We start from the raw sequence: 19,184 nt of genomic DNA, 5'->3' as shown, positions 1-19,184 counted from the left end.
TTTTTTATTATTACTGTATTATTAATTATTATTATTATTGGCCTTCACTTGGAAAGCCCCTCTCGAGAGTTTTACTTCTTGTAATGGTGAGAGGACTCGTGTACAACTCCCTGTGGTCAGTAGGGTTGCCTCAGCTCCCTCTACTGCCCCTCTCCAGGCATTGTACCTGCGACTTCCTCTAGAGCTATGTCTTGCTATGATGAGGGTGCATATATACTACAGTGACACCTCATCTTACGAATGCCCCTCTTTATGAATTTTTCGGGTTCGAGCCCAATTTCTAAGTAAAATTTGAATCGGGTTATGAACTTTGCCTCGAGTTATGTAGTTTGTTGATACGCGTATGGGCGACCGAGCGTGTGCTTCCTTGTGGCACGGTTGCTCGTGTTTCAGTTTGCCAGTGGCTCTCGCTTAGTGACGATCGCGCTTGAATTCTATGTAAAGAATTTAATTGTTTTCAGCTTTTTTTGGTTTCTAAACATAAAAGTAATTATTATATACCACACCATGGGACCCAAAAAAGTCAGTGGTAAGGTTCAACCTAAGAAAACACATGTGAGGATGACCTTAGAGGAAAAACAAGACATCATTTGTTAACATGAAAATGGTACAGAGCACCACTTGGTTCCCGAACTTTAGTTATCCGAAACTTCCAGTTTCCCGATTGGGGTTGGGAGCCACGCTACACGAACTAAGTTCAGGTAGGAAGTAGTCCGCCAAGCTTCAAGCCGGCTGGGGTTGGGGTTACCCTACATGAACCAAGTTCGGGTGAGGAAGAGGTCTGCCAAGCGTCGTGCCGGCCCATGGTGGTGGGTGGGTGGGAGATGGTTTAGTTTGCCCACTGACTGTGTCAGGCGCCGCCTGACAGTCAGTGGGCAAACCTGTGACGTCACAGATTCATGGCCTATTGTTCCCATTGTTTGAATTTGTCACAAGACTGGAGTGTTCATTCTGTGACTTTGTTTTACATATCAGCATGTCGACTCCAAATGCACGCATAGTGTCAGTGAAAGCATCTACAAACGGGTTACATAAAAGAAAGAGGTCAGTGATGACATTTGAGAAGAAAGTTGAAATAATTAAGAAAGTGGAGAGCGGTGTCCCGAGAAGTGTCGTGTGCGCTGAATTTAACACTTTCGCGGGATGAGGACACACCCCGGCGTCCTGTCGCCTACCCGCTCCCGCATAGTGGACATAAACTTATGTGCTCTTTTAAAATATTTGTATAAAATTCAATTTTTATCCGATTTACTTTGGGTTTGTTTCAAACTGCGCGCCATGAGGCTCTCTTTCTCACCAATAGGCTGCATGGTACAATAAGTTCATGAAAGGTTCACAAACATAACAAAAGTAAAAACATTTCGTGTGTGTTTGACTCTCACTGATATGTTCCAGCGTTGTTTTATATTTGGCGCTATTCTATCTTACGCTTTGTTGATCTTTTTTACCTATGGGCTCATAGAACATTCTATTGCGAACACATTGACACAAAAATGAATGACGTACATAGAATAATAATGTCATGAGAATGAAATAAGTATAAACTTTCAAAGCGCCGTGCGTCGTCCCGTCACCGGGTAACAATTTCACCACTTCCCACACTCTTGCGGGCGGGCCGCAATCATTATTCTACGCTTATATTCACATCACTGTGTTGGGAATTTCATTGCGAGTCCATTGATACCAAAATTAACGCTGTAGGACAAGTGTGGAGGTGATAACAATCCCAAGAGTAAAAACATTTTGTTGCTGTTGGGCGCTCACGGCGAGTCATCTTCGTAGTTATTTATTTGGTGCTGGTATCCCTATACGTTTCGTGACTTTTTTTACTGATGTTCTTCTAGAGAATTTTATTGCGAACACGTTGGTACCAAAATGAAATACGTAGCTCGAGAACTAAGGTCATGAGAGTAAAAAGAGTATACACATTTTTGTTTTTACGCTTACGCGGCAAAACGCCGGGAGCACTTACGGTTGTTTTTTTTACATTCGCCAAGAGCCGGAAAGTGTTAATTATAATTTTAATTGTAATTTTAATTGCATTAGTAAAAGTACTGTTCTTGATCTTTTTAAGGCTAAGCCTATCATTTTTTTACTATTTCTCTAGAAGTGAAAGTGATAAGGCAATACAAAATAGAAAGGTAGTAAGTAAAGCAAAAGTGGAGTGTGTTGATAACGCAGTGTGGGAGTGGTACAAACAGAGATGTGAGGTGACGAAGAAGCCAGTGGCAGGCTGGCTGCTCGTGGAAAAGATGCGTGAATTTCACCAAGCAATGAAAATTACTCAAAAGTGTGTATACAGTGATGGATGGTTCAGAAGATTTAAAACCCGTCATGGCATTAGGTTCATTAAAGTGCATGGTGAAAGACAATCTGCTGATATTGTTGGTGCTGATGAGTATGTAAGTAAATTTGTGGAGATGGTACAGGAACAAAATTTATCTCCAGAGCAAATTTATAATGCTGATGAGACAGAGTTTGTACTGGCGTATGCTACCCACAGACATGATGGCTCATAGTGGTGAGGACGATCCTTCAGATGGTTATAAACAGAACAAACAGAATTTCTTTGTTGTGCTGTGCAAATGCAGCTGGCACACACAAATTAAAATTACTTGATTGAATTAGTAATAAACCCAGGGCTTTAAAGTCAGCCAGGTGCCTCCCTGTGATTTATAAGGACCAGCCAAGTGCGTGGATGTCTCGGGTAATATTTGTCGAGTGGTTTAATAAGAACTTTGTACCCGAGGTGAAGGAGCACCTGAAAAGTGTTGGTCTCCCGCAAAACAGCAAAGTTGTGCTGTTGCTAAATAAAAGTTCAACGCATCCACGAGGTGATGAGCTTGTAAATGGCAATATTATTGGAACGTTCTTGCCACCCAATACAACTTCAGTGATCCAACCCATGGATCAAGGAATAATTAACACTTTCGCGCTTTAGATTAGAGATACAGGCATACCTCAGAATAAGAGTTTAATCCGTTCCTGGAGACGCCTCGCCTTCCGAAAACTCGCATTCCGAAGTTAATTTCCCCATAAGAAATAAAGGGAAATGAATTAATCCGTTCCTGACTACCCCAAAAACCCCACCTCAAATTAAATTTTTATACCTAATTTACCTAATTCATCTAAATAAACCTACAAAACTGTGTTCCAGTTATTACTTACCTTGCTGTCGAGTGCTGTAGGCGTATGGAAGATGGTGAGGAGGAGGGGGGAGGAGGAGAGGAGTTACTGTTTGGAAGGGGAGTCCCCTTCCATAATCACATCACATAACCCCATGCCTTGTAACACTATGGATACCACTTCTCTTTCTAAATTTTTCAAACCAGCCCCTGCTTGCCTTAAACTCTTTCTTATCTGCATCACTCGTTGCAGGGGTATTCTTTAGAAGGTCTTCGTGCAACACCCTGGCTTTCTCACAAATAATGGCCTCCGAAACATTATCACCCCTCAACTCCTTGTCGTGTATCCAAATTAATAACAACTTTTCCACTTCTTCAAGTATTTGTGGTCTTTGTGCCGTTAATGTTCTTACTCCTTTTGCCACTTTAGCACCCATAATCTCATTTTTCTTCTTAAGTATAGTGCATATTGTTGATGTGGCTTTGTTGTACTGCCTACATAGTTCAACAACACGTGTACCGTTCTCATGCTTCCGAATGATCTCTTGTTTCTCCTCTATTGTCATCCTCACATGAGCTTTCTGGCCTTTATCCTTACCACTGGCTTTCTTGAGACCCATGGTGAGATATATAATAACAAATTGTATAGACAAATCACCAAAAATCCAACAAAACACTGAAAATCCGCGAGAAGAATTGATGTGGGGGTAGTCACTGAGCGCGAGACAATAATAAACTGAGGGGCGGAGGGGCGACGATCGCCGAACCACCACGCGCTAGGTCGGCTGTACGCGTATCAACAAACACGCGTCCAAACTCGCCTCCCGAAGTAACCATCGCCTTCCGAGAAAAATTTTTGGAGTAAATACACCTCGCCTTCCGAAAACCTCGCATACAGGGACAATCGCATTCCGAGGTACCACTGTAACTCGTCGCCGTTTTTTCTTACGATTCCGCATAACAGCCTACTTTTCTCGTCCATCGTAAAAATATTTCTATAAATTCCATTTTTTAACCGAAATGGATGGGGATACTTTTGTTTTGTAGAGAATTTATTTGCGAATTTTTTGGTACCAGAATGAATATTATATCACATAAACTTCTATGAGTAAAAAAAAAAATACACAAAGTATGTTTGGGGGTGTGGTGAGCGTGTGGCAGTGGGTTCCCTTTAGCCGTTGATATATCCAACACGTGGGAAATATTTGTATGTGTTATGTATATGTCTGTGTAGGGAATTTTACTGCGATCACTGTCATACAAATTATAAAATGTTTCAACAAGTATAAACATGACAAACATCAAACGAACGAAAACAATGCGTTCGTTTCTGCCGCGAACGCATACTGAGCGACGTGGTTCTATATTTGGCGCTTCTCTTACACATGCTTTGTACAAATGTTATACAGTTCATCTTATAGAAAATTTTATTGTGAACACATTGGTATAAAAAAGAAATACGTACATAGAAAAGTAGGGTCAGGAAACGTATAAACTTTCCAAGCATGATTTCCCCCCTGTGTTTTCGCTAGTGCGCTCGCGGCTAACTACTCTCCACTTCACACACTCTTGCGGGTGGGCAATTACCTATATTAAACATTCATATGCATATGTCCGTGTAGAGAATTTTATTGCGATTCCAATGATACCAAAATTAGCGATGTAAGACAACTGTAGGCTTCGCAACCATTAAGAGAGTGGAAACATTTTGTTGCTGTTTGGCGCTCTCGTCGAGTGATCTGCATAGTTTTTTATTTGGTGTTGATACTCCTTATGCTTGGGCGGCATTTTATAGGTATGCTCTTATAGACAATTTCATTGCAAACACAGTGATACCAAATTTAAATACGTGCGCCTTCAATTATTGTCAGGACAGTCAAAAGAGTGTACACTTTTCGGTCTTACCGCGTAGGCGCGCGAAGTGCCGAAAGCATCTGGGGTATTGATTTTTTTTGAGCGCCGAGAGCGCGAAAGTGTTAAGAACCTTAAACACCACAACAAGAGGATGTTTGCCAGACGTCTTAATAATCAGCTTGGAACAATTAAGGACTTTTATAAAGTCTTCACAATAAAGTCAGCTATCTGGACTATTACTAGTGCATGGAATGAGGTAAAGCAGACAACACTAAGAAATGGTTGGAAAAAACTTTGGCCCACGTCAAGTCTGTTTCCTGAGGAAGATGAGGAGGCAGATTTTGAAGGATTTGCGGTGAAGAAAGTTAGCGAGAGGAAAAAATTAAGAGTGGAACTCCTAGCCAATGTCAAGGGGATTAAGTCCCCTGAGCTGAGAGCAGAACTGGTGACTGAAACAATAGAAGATGACATAGATGGATAGATTTTGATGAAGAAGCCCCAAACAATCGAAACATGACTGATGATGAAATTATAGAATTAGTAAGTACAGCAAAAAAAAAAGCCAGAAGAGTGCAATGAAGAAGATGGAGAGGAAGAGGATGAAGAAACGTTAAAGGAAAAATGTAATATGGAAAAAATTCAGAAAATTTTTAAGACATTCTGGCATTTATGGACACGAGTAACAGCGAGTTTGAAATTAAGGACATGATGACTCGGTACAATTTGTATATGAAGTTTTTAAAAACAAAAGTCAAGGGAATGAAACAAATGTCAATTACAGAGTCTTTTGCAATGGCTTCCAAGAAAGCTCGCATTGCATCACCTGCACCTGACTCATCGCATGTTGACCCAGTCAACCCAACACCACCAACATCCACCACCCACCTCTTCCATGTAAATAACTATGCTTCATCAACATCGATCATCAACATAAGTGGATCAAGACTTCAATTATTGGTGAGTACAAACAAAATATGGTCGCATTTACGTTATGAACCTGTCGATTTTTCCCCTAGAGTTTTGACATGAATTTTTTATATTTTTCTCCTCCATTTCTTGTATACGAACTTACATGTTAACCGACGGGTCTTTTCTCCAAGGGGTTCGGAAACCAAGTGGTGCTCTGTATATGGGTTGTTGAACTAGCTAGGCAGTACAACAAATCTTCAAGGGAGGAGGAAGAAGTAGAGGTTGTCTCTTCCTCATTATTAAAGAAAATGTGTGCAGTATGGGAAGAACTGAAAAGTTTTGCTGAAAAGACTCGCTGAGATAAAGCTTTAGCCGGCCATTTCATTGACCTTATGAAAGACAATGTGAAGTCTCACTACAGACAAATGTTATATTGTAGGGAAAAACAAATGTCTTTAGACATATTCTTAGTAAGACAAGCAAGCAGTGAGCCAAACAAGTTCCCAGTGGTATTCCTGCAAAACTAGGCGAGAGAGTACCCTAGAGAAATCATCAGTACCTGATGTTATAATGGAAGGGGACTCCCCTTCCAAACACTTAACACCTCTCCTTCCCCCTGCCTCACCATCTTCCATACGCCAACAAGAGTCATCAGTAAAGGTAAGCTGTAACTTGTACATACTATAGTACTAAATATTTGTGTGAATTAGGTATGAAATGTATTTGAAGTTAAAATTTTTGGAAGTGTAGAACGGATTAATTCAATTTACATTATTTCGTTTAGGAAAATTTGTTTCGGGTCATGAATTTTTGGGTTAGGAACTGTCTGTGGAAATGGATTAAATTCGTAAATGGAGGTGCCACTGTACAGTACTCCCTAGGGCTGGTGAGGTTACCTCAGTTCTGGTTTTCATCACCGGACATCCCACTGGAAGAGTCGCCCTTAAACGGCTGTCCCTTGAAGGCTATTTGGGTGTCCAGACGGGAGAAAGAGGTCATTGAACCAGTGTAGGAGATATACGATGCAGTAGGATTCCCATGTTAAATAGGGGGGGCCCGCCCCTTCTTGTGACGGCTTACTCCTTCATGTAATGGTCAGCGTTCAGCCTTGCTTGCTGGGTGGTAGTTGGTATTCCTTGATTATGGAGCCCAAACTTTGGAAACAGTGATGCAAGGTAACTAAAACGAATTATCAAACACAGGCTTGTGGGGAGGATGACCAGACCGAGTCTGAAAGTGATTGAAGATCAGGCTCTGTATCCCTGGCTACATTGGGCTTGAACCAAGCTGCTGCTTTTATCTACTCTAATGGATCCTTTCTTCCTTGGTAGGGTTGAGCTCCAAGTGCCCAGTGGTGACTACCCTGTTGTGTGGCTCCATCTTTTGTTATGACAGTTGCGCCTTTCATCCCCTTAATGGGGAATCACAATGCCATCATCGCTCTCAAACACACACGATTCCTTCAAACACTGCTACATTCCATTATCAATTTGGCCTCCACTACACGGCCTAAGTATTTTCATGTTTGTCATGTTGAACGTACATGCCCTGATATATTTGCACATGCATAAGCACCCTGTTGACTATAGATATCTGTATTTTTAACCCCATCCTGAATGGAACATGCATCATTGCAGCCTTTTCAGGAGGCAACTACCTGCCTAGCTACTTTGTTTTGCATTGGTGAGACCAGTTTCTCTTTTCAAAAATGTATAATTAAATGTCAGCATTGGGAGTCTGTACCATGTTGTGACTGGAGCTAGTGAACTCAAATAACTGCCTGAGGATGCTCAATATATCCTCAAGGCCCAGAATTATTCTGTCCTCCAGGTTAACATGTTCACTCGTCATCATTAACATTAAATCAATCCCTTAGGGGTTGTGTGTGATCATACTGATAACTTATGTGATCATAGTTAAGATCATTTTTGATGGTGGGACCCTTCCCTTTTCCATATTTCTTGCCAGTGCCCGATGCTACATTCAGGGTGTACCACAGCAGGGGAAGAACGAGGGGGTGTGGACCAAGGCCACCAACACCCCCCCCCCCTCCCAAGTCAGGAATACATTCCTGCTCTATACATCTGCAACAGATGTTGGATATTATGGACAAAGTTTCTTGAAGTGCAGAAGAGAGATGTCCATTTGCCCTTTGTGTGGTGACCCTGACCAGTCTAGAAGAGATTTCTGTTCACCCCAGCTCATTGCATCAGCTAAAGTCCCACCCTGCCTTCTCTCACAAGGTTGGGTGGAATAAGGCAGGATTATACATGCTAAGGCAAGGTGGGTCAAGGCAGGGTTATACATGCAGTATGACCCTCAGATGTTTTGGAGCCGGATGCAAGGGATGGGAGAAGGAAAAGGGCAAACCTTGCCCACCTGGAAAGGAAGATTCCTGGTATTCCATATACAGTATCTCCCTCATGTTCTGATAGGGTGTCCTGGTCTCAAGGATCTTTTTATTCTCATTGCCAGAGCCTGTGATTGGGTGATTTTAACTGTGGTTACACCCTCTGTGGCGACGTCGCTTACAAATTTCCAAGGCCGCGTTCTGGAACCTTTTGCCCTTCTCCTTTGTCTCTTCTGAATTCTGGCAAGTCGACTCATGTCAGCTTTCGCACTCTTTCCTACATCGACCATTCTCTGCTGCTCCTCCTCCTATTTACCTGTATCTACGAGGCTTGGAGAGTCCTTGATGGCACTCATAATAGTGATAATTTTTTCATCCTTGTTTCTTTTCCTTCTGCTCTCCTCTCTCCTCTTCGGTGGCAGTTTGATAAAATACACTGGAATCTCTTCTCTCTCCATGCTTCTCTTCCCTGCCCATCTGATCTCTCCCCCTCATGCTGCTGTCTCCTTTACATAATGCCATACTGGACACTGCAGTCCGCTCTGTTCCTTACTGTGACTCTTGTGGTGTGTGGAAGTGTGTTCCTCGGTGTAATGCAGACTGTGCTCAGGATGTGCGCTGTAAGCAGGCAGCCTGGAAGAGGCATAGTGCTGGAATATACCTCAGTCTTTTGCTTTGGAAGGTGAGTGCTGTGGCCATAGGGCTAGCCGTATGGCTAAACATAAGTGTTGGAGATCCAATATCTCCATTACCACTCCTTTCCCTTGCATCTGGAGGAAGATCCATAAGATTGCAGAGAAATTTGTTCCATACTTGTCGCCTGTCGTTCATTTGTGATGGATCCAATGCTAGTCGCGAACAAATTAAGCTCGCACTTCTCATAGGTTAATTCCGGCATCCTCCATTCCTTACCTGCCTTACCTGTAAGCGTCTTACCTGTAAGCCCCTTAATTCTTGGCTCTCAACCCTTGGATTCAGACACTCGCCTCCACCTCCCCAGTAATGATCTTTTTGCCCTTCCCAAATTCCAGTCTGCCTTGTCCCTCTGCAAGTGTACAGCGGCAGGCTTGGATGGTGTTCATCATGAAATGTTCATCATCTCCCTCTGTGCTCCTTGCAGTATTTGCTGCAAGGTTTTAATGATATTTAGGCATCTTCTTTGGTCCATGATGACTGACTCATGGTGGTTGTTTTTCCTATTAGGATGCCTGATACTTCAGGGACCTTCCTGATTTACCTTACCTGAGGGCCACTAACCCTAGTTACCTCAATGAGGACAGGAAGCTGGTGGCTTGTCAAAGGTACCCCCATTTTCCTTGATCTTTTCCAGGTAAATGATCCTTTTCCAGGTTTCCTTCCTTAATGGTTTTCATCCCACTGTCTTAAAATGTATATTTGCAAACTATTTGAGCGTATAATTAATGTGAATCTCATGTGGTTTCTGGAACAACATGGCTACCTTTTCCCCTTCCTATTTGATTTTTGCAAGGGTCACAGCATGATAAATATTTTGGTGGACTTTGAGGTCTACATTCATACAGCCTTTGTTGTGAATTCCTATGTTGTGGCAGTTTTTTCATCTGAAGACAGCTTATGACACCACCTGATACAATATTCTAGCCCAGATAAATTATTTTGAACCTTGTGGCAATGTCCTGCGTTTCCTTGAAGGTTTCCTCTCATGTCACTCGTTCCAAGTGAGGGTTGGTGCTGCTTACTGTAACTTTTTTTTCAAATTTTAATGGTTTTCCCCGAGGTCATGTTGTGAGCACTACTACTCTGGTTGCTTTGAATGATCTTTCTGCCTTCCCCTTGTCATTTTTTCAACCCCTTATATTGACGATCTCACCCTATGCTGTCATGGTGATGACCCCTCTTTCCTACAGTCACCTTCAACTTGCAATTGATAATGTGTCTTCCTGGGCCACAAGTCTTAACTCTTAAGTTCTTTACATCTAAGGCTTGTGCTATAACTTTTACTTGGAGGCATACCATCCCTCGTCCCCCTGTTGTCACACTGTGGTAATCTCCTTATATATAAGGATACTACCAAACACTTTAGGTTGATCTTTGACACCCATTTATCTTGGTCACCCTATGTTGCTCACCTTCAAGTTAAATGCTCTAAGACCTTACCTTACTTAGGTCTTTTCCTATACTTCGTGGGAGCTGATAGGTGCACATTCCTTTATTTACACTCCTCTCCTGTTCTGTCTAAACTCAATTATGGCTACCTTACCTGTTCTTCAGCTTCTCCCTCGACCCTTCATCGTCATGATGCTCTACACCATACTGGGATGAGCCTCAGCTCTGGTGCCTTTCATTTATACCCCACCCAGAGTTCTATGTTGAAACTGGCATCCTGTCTCTATGGGATCGTCATGATTGTTACTATCTTCGCTACTTTGTGTGGTTCTTCCAACGTCCCCACTCCCACTTGTGCTTTTCTTTGGCCATTACTCCTTAGGTAATATCCAGCCCATCAACCGTGAAGAGCTCAGTCCCCCAGGGTACTGTGCTTGCTCCAGTACTTTTTCTCATCCTCATATCGGACATAGACCAGAACACAACCTATAGCACTGTATCATCCTTTGCAGATGACACTAGGATTTTCATGAGAGTTGGCAACATAGAGGACACGGCAAACCTCCAATCAGATGTAGATCAGGTCTTTCTATGGGCTACAGAAAATAATATGGTATTCAACGAGGATAAGTTTCAGCTCATGCGCTACGGAAAAATTGAAAATATAAAAACAGAAACCACGTACAAAACGCAGGCAAATCATAACATAGAACGAAAAGGCAATGTAAAGGACCTGGGTGTACTCATGTCGGAAGACCTTACCTTTAAAGAACACAATAAAGTAGCCGTCACAACTGCAAGAAAAATGACAGGTTGGATAACAAGAACTTTTCACACTAGAGATGCTATACCGATGATGATACTTTTCAAAACGCTTGTGCTCTCTAGACTGGAGTACTGCTGCACAATGACAGCCCCTTTCAAAGCTGGAGAAATTGCTGACCTAGAGAGCGTGCAGAGATCCTTTACTGCTAGAATCCACTCAGTAAAACATCTAAATTACTGGGACCGACTAAAGAGCCTAAATCTGTACTCCCTTGAGCGCAGGCGGGAGAGATACATAATAATTTACACGTGGAAAATAATTGAGGGGCTGGTCCCAAACCTGCACACAGAAATAACACCACATGAGACCAGAAGACATGGCAGGATGTGCAGAATACCCCCGTTGAAAAGCAGAGGTGCAACAGGTACTCTGAGAGAGAACTCTATCAACATCAGAGGCCCGAGACTGTTCAACACGCTTCCACTACACATAAGGGGCATAACTGGCAAACCCCTCACAGTGTTCAAGAGAGAACTGGATAAGCACCTCCAAAGAATACCTGATCAACCAGGCTGTGACTCATACGTCAGGCTGCGAGCAGCCGCGTCTAACAGCCTGGTTGATCAGTCCAGCAACCAGGAGGCCTGGTCGACGACCGGGCCGCGGGGACACTAAGCCCCGGAAGCACCTCAAGGTAGCCTCAAGGTAGGTAGGTACTTGGCTCTTCCCCCCCCCCCTCCCCCGCCTTCCTCTCACTACAAGCATGGCTTGTTTGCAAGATTCTCTCAGTTTGCATTAGCATTGTCTCACCTGTGTTGTTCTTGCTTTGCCTCTGTGGAGGGTCCGTCTGGTGAAATTTTGTAGGACCCTGACCCACTTGGTGAAAGCTTATATATTCTCTACTATCTTGAGAAGCCATTTCCTTGGAACATTTTTCATCTTGCTCAGACTCTGTTGCTCTGTTCACTGATGGGACTAAGCTGGCTGACTGTGTCAGGTACTCCATTATTTTTCCTGATTGGACCTATATGTGCCATATAACTCTGGAGAATAGCTAGTTGCTTTCTGTCAATACTCCTTTGTCATTGCTGTTGACTCTCGGAGTGCTCGCATGGCTCTGGAATCTTATAGTCATTTGCATCCTGTGGTAGCTGAAATCCAATACTGGCTGTTTCTTATCTCTGGCAGATAATTTATTGTAATTTATTGTGTCTGGAGACATGAAGCCAGAGTGTATTCATACACATTAGGCTTATATTGAGATTCTTTTTCCTCCCCCCCCATGTCGAATTACTGACCCCGTCCATGATGCAACCCCACAACAAGCTCACTAACTCCTGAGTACCTACTTACTGCTAGGTGAACAAAGACATTAGGTGAAATGAAATGTACCCAACCATTTCTGTCCCACCCGGAATTCTCGTTTGTGCATCGAGAATGTACTACCGCGACCCTAGATACAAGACAGTCAAATTTTGCTGGATTTGTGGCCATATTAGGATTCGCTCGAATGAGTTCACCGATGCCGCCATTGCTAAGGAAGCAACATATCCTGGAATGGGGTTCCATATTCATATTTCTTCTTGGTTATTCATGTTGCTATCCGCAACTGTTGGCAAGATCATTGGGATGGTGTTACAGGTAATAAACTGTGACCTTGGAGGAAGGAGAAAGGGTGACCTTTCTCTTACCACTGTAATACACTTTGAGAGTTGGCTTTGGCTAGGTTACATATTGGTTACACCCGCCTGACCCCATCGTTATTTAATGGACCAATATACTCCTCCCTTTTGTCCCACTTAGTCCTTTTGTCTTTAACACCTTGCCAATTGACCTCATTTTCAGGATGTTCATGTGTAGTGTTTTCCTATTGTCATCAGGGGTTGGGTCTCTGTCTTAAAATCATTGGTGAATCCGATACCTCTTATATCATTCACTTTGTCCTTCTCTTGTATTTTCATCTTGAGTGATATTTAGCGTAACCTTTTGAATAACTTGCGATTTCTTCCTGGCTTAGCGCCTTCTTTTATAATTATTTATTTCCATTTTGTACACAATTGTAAGAAGATATATATACATACATTTTTTTTTATTGTGCATAGGCAGGTATGGCCATATTTCAATAGCTGCATTTTAAGGGTTAAAGTTCATTTTACATTTTATTTGGTCTGACATGTGTCACTGTAAAATGCCTTTCATTGAAGTTCTCTCCAACATATACTTGGCAGTGAATTTATAACTGTTGTTGTTGTTATAGATTCAGCTACTGGGCACAAAACATTCCAAGTAGCACGGGCTATGGTGAACCCGTAGTGGACTTATCTGGCACAGGAGCGGGGCTGTAACTTGGCCTGAATAAAATTTATAACTGATGAAAGTACAGTGGTACCTCGGAATACGAGTAATTACCTAAGTGTAGTTACAGGATGAGAGCTACGCTCGTGGTGTCCCGTCTTCCCAGCACTCTTTGTCATATAACGCTTTGAAACTACTGACGGTCTTGGCCTCCCTGAGTGTCCCTGTATACGAGTTTTTCGGAATACGAGCAGGATTTCCACGGAAAATGTGCCTCGGAAGGCGAGGGTTACCTCGGAATCCGAGTTTGTCGATACCCATACAGGCCGAACTAGTGCGTGGTGGTACGGCGATCGTCGCCCCTCACCTCTCAGTTTATCAGTGCCTGGCGCCCAGTGACTATCCCACGTCAATTCTTCACCCGGATTTTCAGTGTTTTGTTGGATTTATGGTCATTTGACCATAAAAGTTTTTATTATATATCTCACCATGGGTCCCAAGAAAGCCAGTGGTAAGGATCAAGGCAAGAAAGCACATGTGAGGATAATAGAGGAAAAACGAGAGATCGTTCGGAAGCATGAAAATGGTACACGTGTTGTTGAACTTTGTAGGCAGTACAACAAAGCCATGTCAACGATATGCACTATACTTAGCAAGAAAAAGGACATTATGAGTGCTATATTGGCAAAAGGCGTAAGAACGATCACAAAATAAAGACCACAAATACTTGAAGTGGAAAAGTTGTTATTAATTTGGATACACAACAAGGAGTTAGCGGGCGATAGTGTTTCAGAGGCCATCATTTGTGAGAAAGCCAGGGTATTGCATGAAGACCTTGTAAAGAAAACCCCTGGAACGAGTGCAGATACGATAGACTTTAAGGCAAGCAGGGGATGGTTTGAAAAATTTAGAAAAAGAAGTGGTATCCATAGTGTCATCCATATCCACCACATCTCTCCTTCCCCCCTCCTTACCATCTTCCATACGCCTACAGCATTCATCAGCAAGGGTAAGTAATAACTTGAACATAGTTTTGTAGGTTTATTTAGATGAATTAGGTATAAAATTTAGTTTGAAGTGAGATTTTTGGGGTAGTCAGGAACAGATTAATTCATTTCCCATTATTTCTTATGGGGAAATTAGCTTCAGATTACGAGTTTTCGGAATACGAGCTGTCTCCAGGAACGGATTAAACTCTTAAACCGACATACCACTGTACATTATATATACCAAGTAGGATGATGTGAAGTGAGAATACATAGTCAATGTGAGCTGGTGCAGTAGGTGTTGTGTGAGGAGGATGGTCTCTCTTGGTCTTGAGGAATGTAAGGTGTACCTAAGAGTAGGCTAGTTGATGGTTGGATGCGAGTGCTTGATACGTAGTGACTTGGCTAAGTCTAATCTCGCATTGTCATTGTGTCTGTTCATTATTTTGTTGTTGATGGTTAAGATATCTCTGGTGATGGTCTGATTGTGTAGAAATGATGATCCCTGTCTTTGTGTTGTTGTCCTGTCTGTGTATTAAGATTGTTGTTGTATGTTAACTGGAAAGTACAGTTCACAATTTACTACAAGAACAAGAAGATTGCGAACTTACTCATGAAGTTTCCCGATACCAGGCAAAATGCCTTGAAAGAGACGACTATCATCTATGCCTTTTCATGTTCACTTGGGGACAATCAGCCTCAGCGCTCTCAGTATTTAGGAAAAACATCTCTTTCAAAGCATCTGACTGCACAATCAACAAGGCTGTATCAAAGATCACATCGTTAATCATTTATATTAGGCATCAAGTAAACTGTTTAGGTGTTAGCTTTTTTTTTGTGAATAGTTATCCTAAAAAATAAATTAAGCATGAATTATTCTGATAGTCTTTTATGGCTGTACACCTGTACAGTCCACAAAGAATTGTAATGGTTTGTACATATTTGTTAAGAATAAAGCTTCAGTATCAAATTGGCTAATATTGGTCCCAAGAAACAAATCATCTGCACAAGGTTAATGGGAGCAGTTGGGCAGAGTGCAAAGAATACTAATCTTTCCTGTGAAGAACATTATACTTTTCAGCCCTGAGAAAAATTCTTTTGAGGCATTTGGTTGGATGTGAAGAGATAGTGTTTCTGTACACCTCTGAAGTCTTCGTGTTGTTGTATTAGGAGTCATATCATCAGTCAAGAAAAGTAAGGCAGTACACAAGTCGTAATGCTATCTCTCTCATGTTATTCTATGTCTCATATCTCCACATTCAGTTGTTTCTTTTCATCAGTTGGGACTAACTTTTTATGAGATATAAACCGACCTTGACACATACTGCATATCTCATTGGTAGCTGTCCCCACCTTATGCCTTTTGCCGATCAGTTCCTCAGACACTGCCAGTCGTAGGGATGCTGGTGCCCCTGTAACACATTTTAAATATCTTGCTGGGCTAATATGGCACGAAATCAATAATGTTAAAAGCCATAATTCATTGTGTTGGTATGGATAACATGGATTGAAAATGGGCTCTGCATCTAGATCTATAGACAATTCTTTTGTAGATATTAATGTTCATTGATGTCCATTTTGATAATTAAGTGGTAAGTGACACTATTCATAAATGAAACTGCAATAAACAGTTCCACTACTTTGCATAGTTTTCCTGAGAACATTTACTCCAAGATATCATATCAGATATCAAACACAAGACACCTAAAGTCTATAATCTTTGAAGCAAAGTGTCTGCTTCAGTAGGCATATTATAATTTTATAAAACAAATACTCATGTGCATGAGCCATTACTTTGCCCTTCAACTCTCTTCAATCACAAATATTCTCTGATATATTAAAAATGTAACAAGGCTAATTTCAGTATTTGAGGCATGTGCTATTTCTGATAAAAACAATTAAATACCTAAATCAAATCTACCAATATTATGAAATCTTTGAAAAGATTATAAACAAGCATTTGTAGTACTACCTTGCATTGCTCAACATTATAACTAATACCTAATTTAGCTTCAGAACCTAGATGACCACCAATTGATACCAGAGTACTGTAACTGAATAATGAGGGGTAGTGAATGTGGTGCTGATTTATGAGCAAGCAAGTAATTATCAAAAGAAGGCACCAAACCAGGAAGGCTATGTAGCACTTATTTATGAGCAGGTGATAAATATTGGAAATAAAAATCAAGAGGCAACTTACTGGATGAACAATGGAGAACTGATTAAAGTAGTTAAGAGACCTGTGAGTGAACCACCAACTGACAGCATCTCTTACAGCATCACCCAGCACAAGTCGGCTATCTAAACATTAACAAATTCAATCTTCAGCTTCTTTGTTCAAATTCCTGAACATGCTTCATACAAGGATGTTACTGAACATATGAAGTGCAGTCTCTATGGCATAGTGGTAAACCACTCGATTTTGCGAGCGCTTTGGCCTGGGTTCATATCTTGGCCGAAGAAGATTGACTGGGGGTGCCAATCCTTAACTGTAGCCTATGTTCAACTAGTAGTGAAATGGTGCCAGGTTGTTAAAAGATTTGGCGGGTCGTATTCTGGGGAACAAATTAGGATTAAGGACCTGTGTCGTGACGCTGAACCCCGGTTCATTCCGAACACAGCGATTACACAACACAACACCTTGCCTCAGCAACCATTACTACCACTGTGTACTCCTACACACACCAGACCCTTGAGGCATATCACTAGGTTTGTACTGGAACACAATGAGTGAACATATGGAAGGTATTTAAAGGCCGTCGGGTTTTGTCATTTAATTACAAAGAATAGACTCTGACAAATAATAACATTAACATACTCTATTAGGTAAATACACTTCCAATCCCCATAGACCACTTGACCTCCACGGTCACCACTTGCACTCGTAACTTCCGCCTAAGTCCCTAATACGGAATGATTACTACAACGCTCCACACACCCGGTTAGTCTTTCATTCAATACTCACATACTGCATCATAGTGACTCTTAACTTAGTCACTAAGATCACATCAGGCTCTCGCATAGCTGTCTGCTACACTTCGCTGCTGCCACAAACGGAGACCTCGGAGGACTTGCCAGTTCCACTCCCACAACAAGACTGCCTCCAGTCAACCATGGCCTCAAACATTTCACCAAGCCTCTCAAGGAAGGTATAATCCGATTATCCTTATCCCTAGAAGTGGTAACCTTGTTCCTAGAAGCCTGAGTCCTCTTTCCAGGAATTATTAGTTTGGCTAACAACTGCGGTCTTAATCCCTTTGACCTTTCTTAGATATGTGATCCATAGTCTGTCTACTTAACATGTACTTCCAATCATCATTCGTTAAGTGTTGTAGTAATGATCCTCTAGCTAATAATCCCTACTAACTTGTGGATTACAACACCTGCCTTAAACACTGGGTGCTATAGTGGCTGTATAAGAATGTAAGGACTCTTGTATATATAAATAAAAATGAACACCCAAAACCGAAATATTTTTGATAGTCACTTTGCCTTAGTTAAGTAACTAAGACTTCTTTAAATATAGACCTCCAAAATTAATTATATATGCTCAACTTGTACTCCATAAAAAGTAAAGCAAGAAGCACCTAATTTCCTGACCATAATACCACACTAATATTTCTTATTATGCAAGCTTCCTTATTAACTCCTATCTACCAAAATGTGTGGACAAAGACAGGGACATAACAGATCATTACATCTTACACTGTATGAAAATTGAGCCATTCAGAGATATATAGTGTACAGGTGAATCTAAACTTATGTTTCATGACATAACTCATTTGGATGTAAAAAATGAAATGTCTGAAATTTTTGCACCTTAATCATATTTAGCTTCTAGCAGATAAATAAAAATATTTAATTTATTTAATTCAAGTTTGTTGAATATACTAAACAGCAATCTTGTGTAATAATTCAAGTTGTCGGGAATAGGATTCTGCGCTTAGGCTTGTACTGAGGTCTCCTCTTGCCCCAAGACTTTTGACCTTTTCCAAGATGCAAACTAAAACAGTTGCATAATTTGGGTATTGATTTACTACTAGGTGACCAGAGGCATCAGGTGAAAGGAAAAGTTCCAACCATTTGTCCCATCCAGGGATAGAACCTGGGATTTTCGATAGTGAGTAGACCACTGAACTACACATCTCTGATACATGTATTGTTTGGCTACACATACAGGTGGTCTTATGCTTTTAAGGTTCTGTGGCAGGACAGTAAATACAATAGCAGTCAAAACAAAACAAAATTGTTTCATTATCTATATATATATATATATATATATATATATATATATATATATATATATATATATACATACATACACAATGTATATAATATTATATACAGTATATATATATATATATATATATATATATATATATATATATATATATATATATATATATATATATATATATATATATAATATACAACTTTAGAACACTTTCCCACCAGGAGACTCGAACCCTAGCCAGCACAGAAGCCTTCCAGCAACTGGCATAACAGGTACGCCTTAACCCGCTCCACCACCTGCTCAGACCCTTAAAAGAGATGGTAATTTCGGAGTATTTATATACCCCAAAGATCACCACCTCCCAAGAGCACTAGAGCAAGTGAGGGGTCATTTATACGTTTATTTCATCAAGTCCCTGTTAATATGGGAGAACACTGTGTCTATGCTTAAGGCACAACTCTCCTAAACACGAGAGTGAAGTATACAACTTTAGAACACTTAAACACTTTTAACACTTAAGTGTTCTAAAGTTGTATACTTCACTCTCGTGTTTAGGAGAGTTGTGCCATATATATATATA

The 19,184-nt window shown here is 41.2% G+C and overlaps 1 long non-coding RNA gene across 1 annotated transcript; it reads left to right on the top strand.

The window, feature by feature from the left end:
- The first annotated feature begins 10,567 nt into the window (after positions 1-10,567).
- LOC138371608 (uncharacterized) lies at positions 10,568-16,010 on the top strand. Its single transcript, XR_011230547.1, has 2 exons — positions 10,568-10,705; positions 11,803-16,010. It is a non-coding gene; the product is annotated as an uncharacterized lncRNA (long non-coding RNA).
- The last annotated feature ends 3,174 nt before the right edge of the window (positions 16,011-19,184 follow it).

The sequence above is a fragment of the Procambarus clarkii genome, chromosome 36, assembly GCF_040958095.1.
Source record: "Procambarus clarkii isolate CNS0578487 chromosome 36, FALCON_Pclarkii_2.0, whole genome shotgun sequence".
NCBI lineage: Eukaryota > Metazoa > Arthropoda > Malacostraca > Decapoda > Cambaridae > Procambarus > Procambarus clarkii.
The sequence above is the reverse complement of the archived record's forward strand: the minus strand, read 5'-3'. Positions and strand labels throughout refer to the sequence as shown.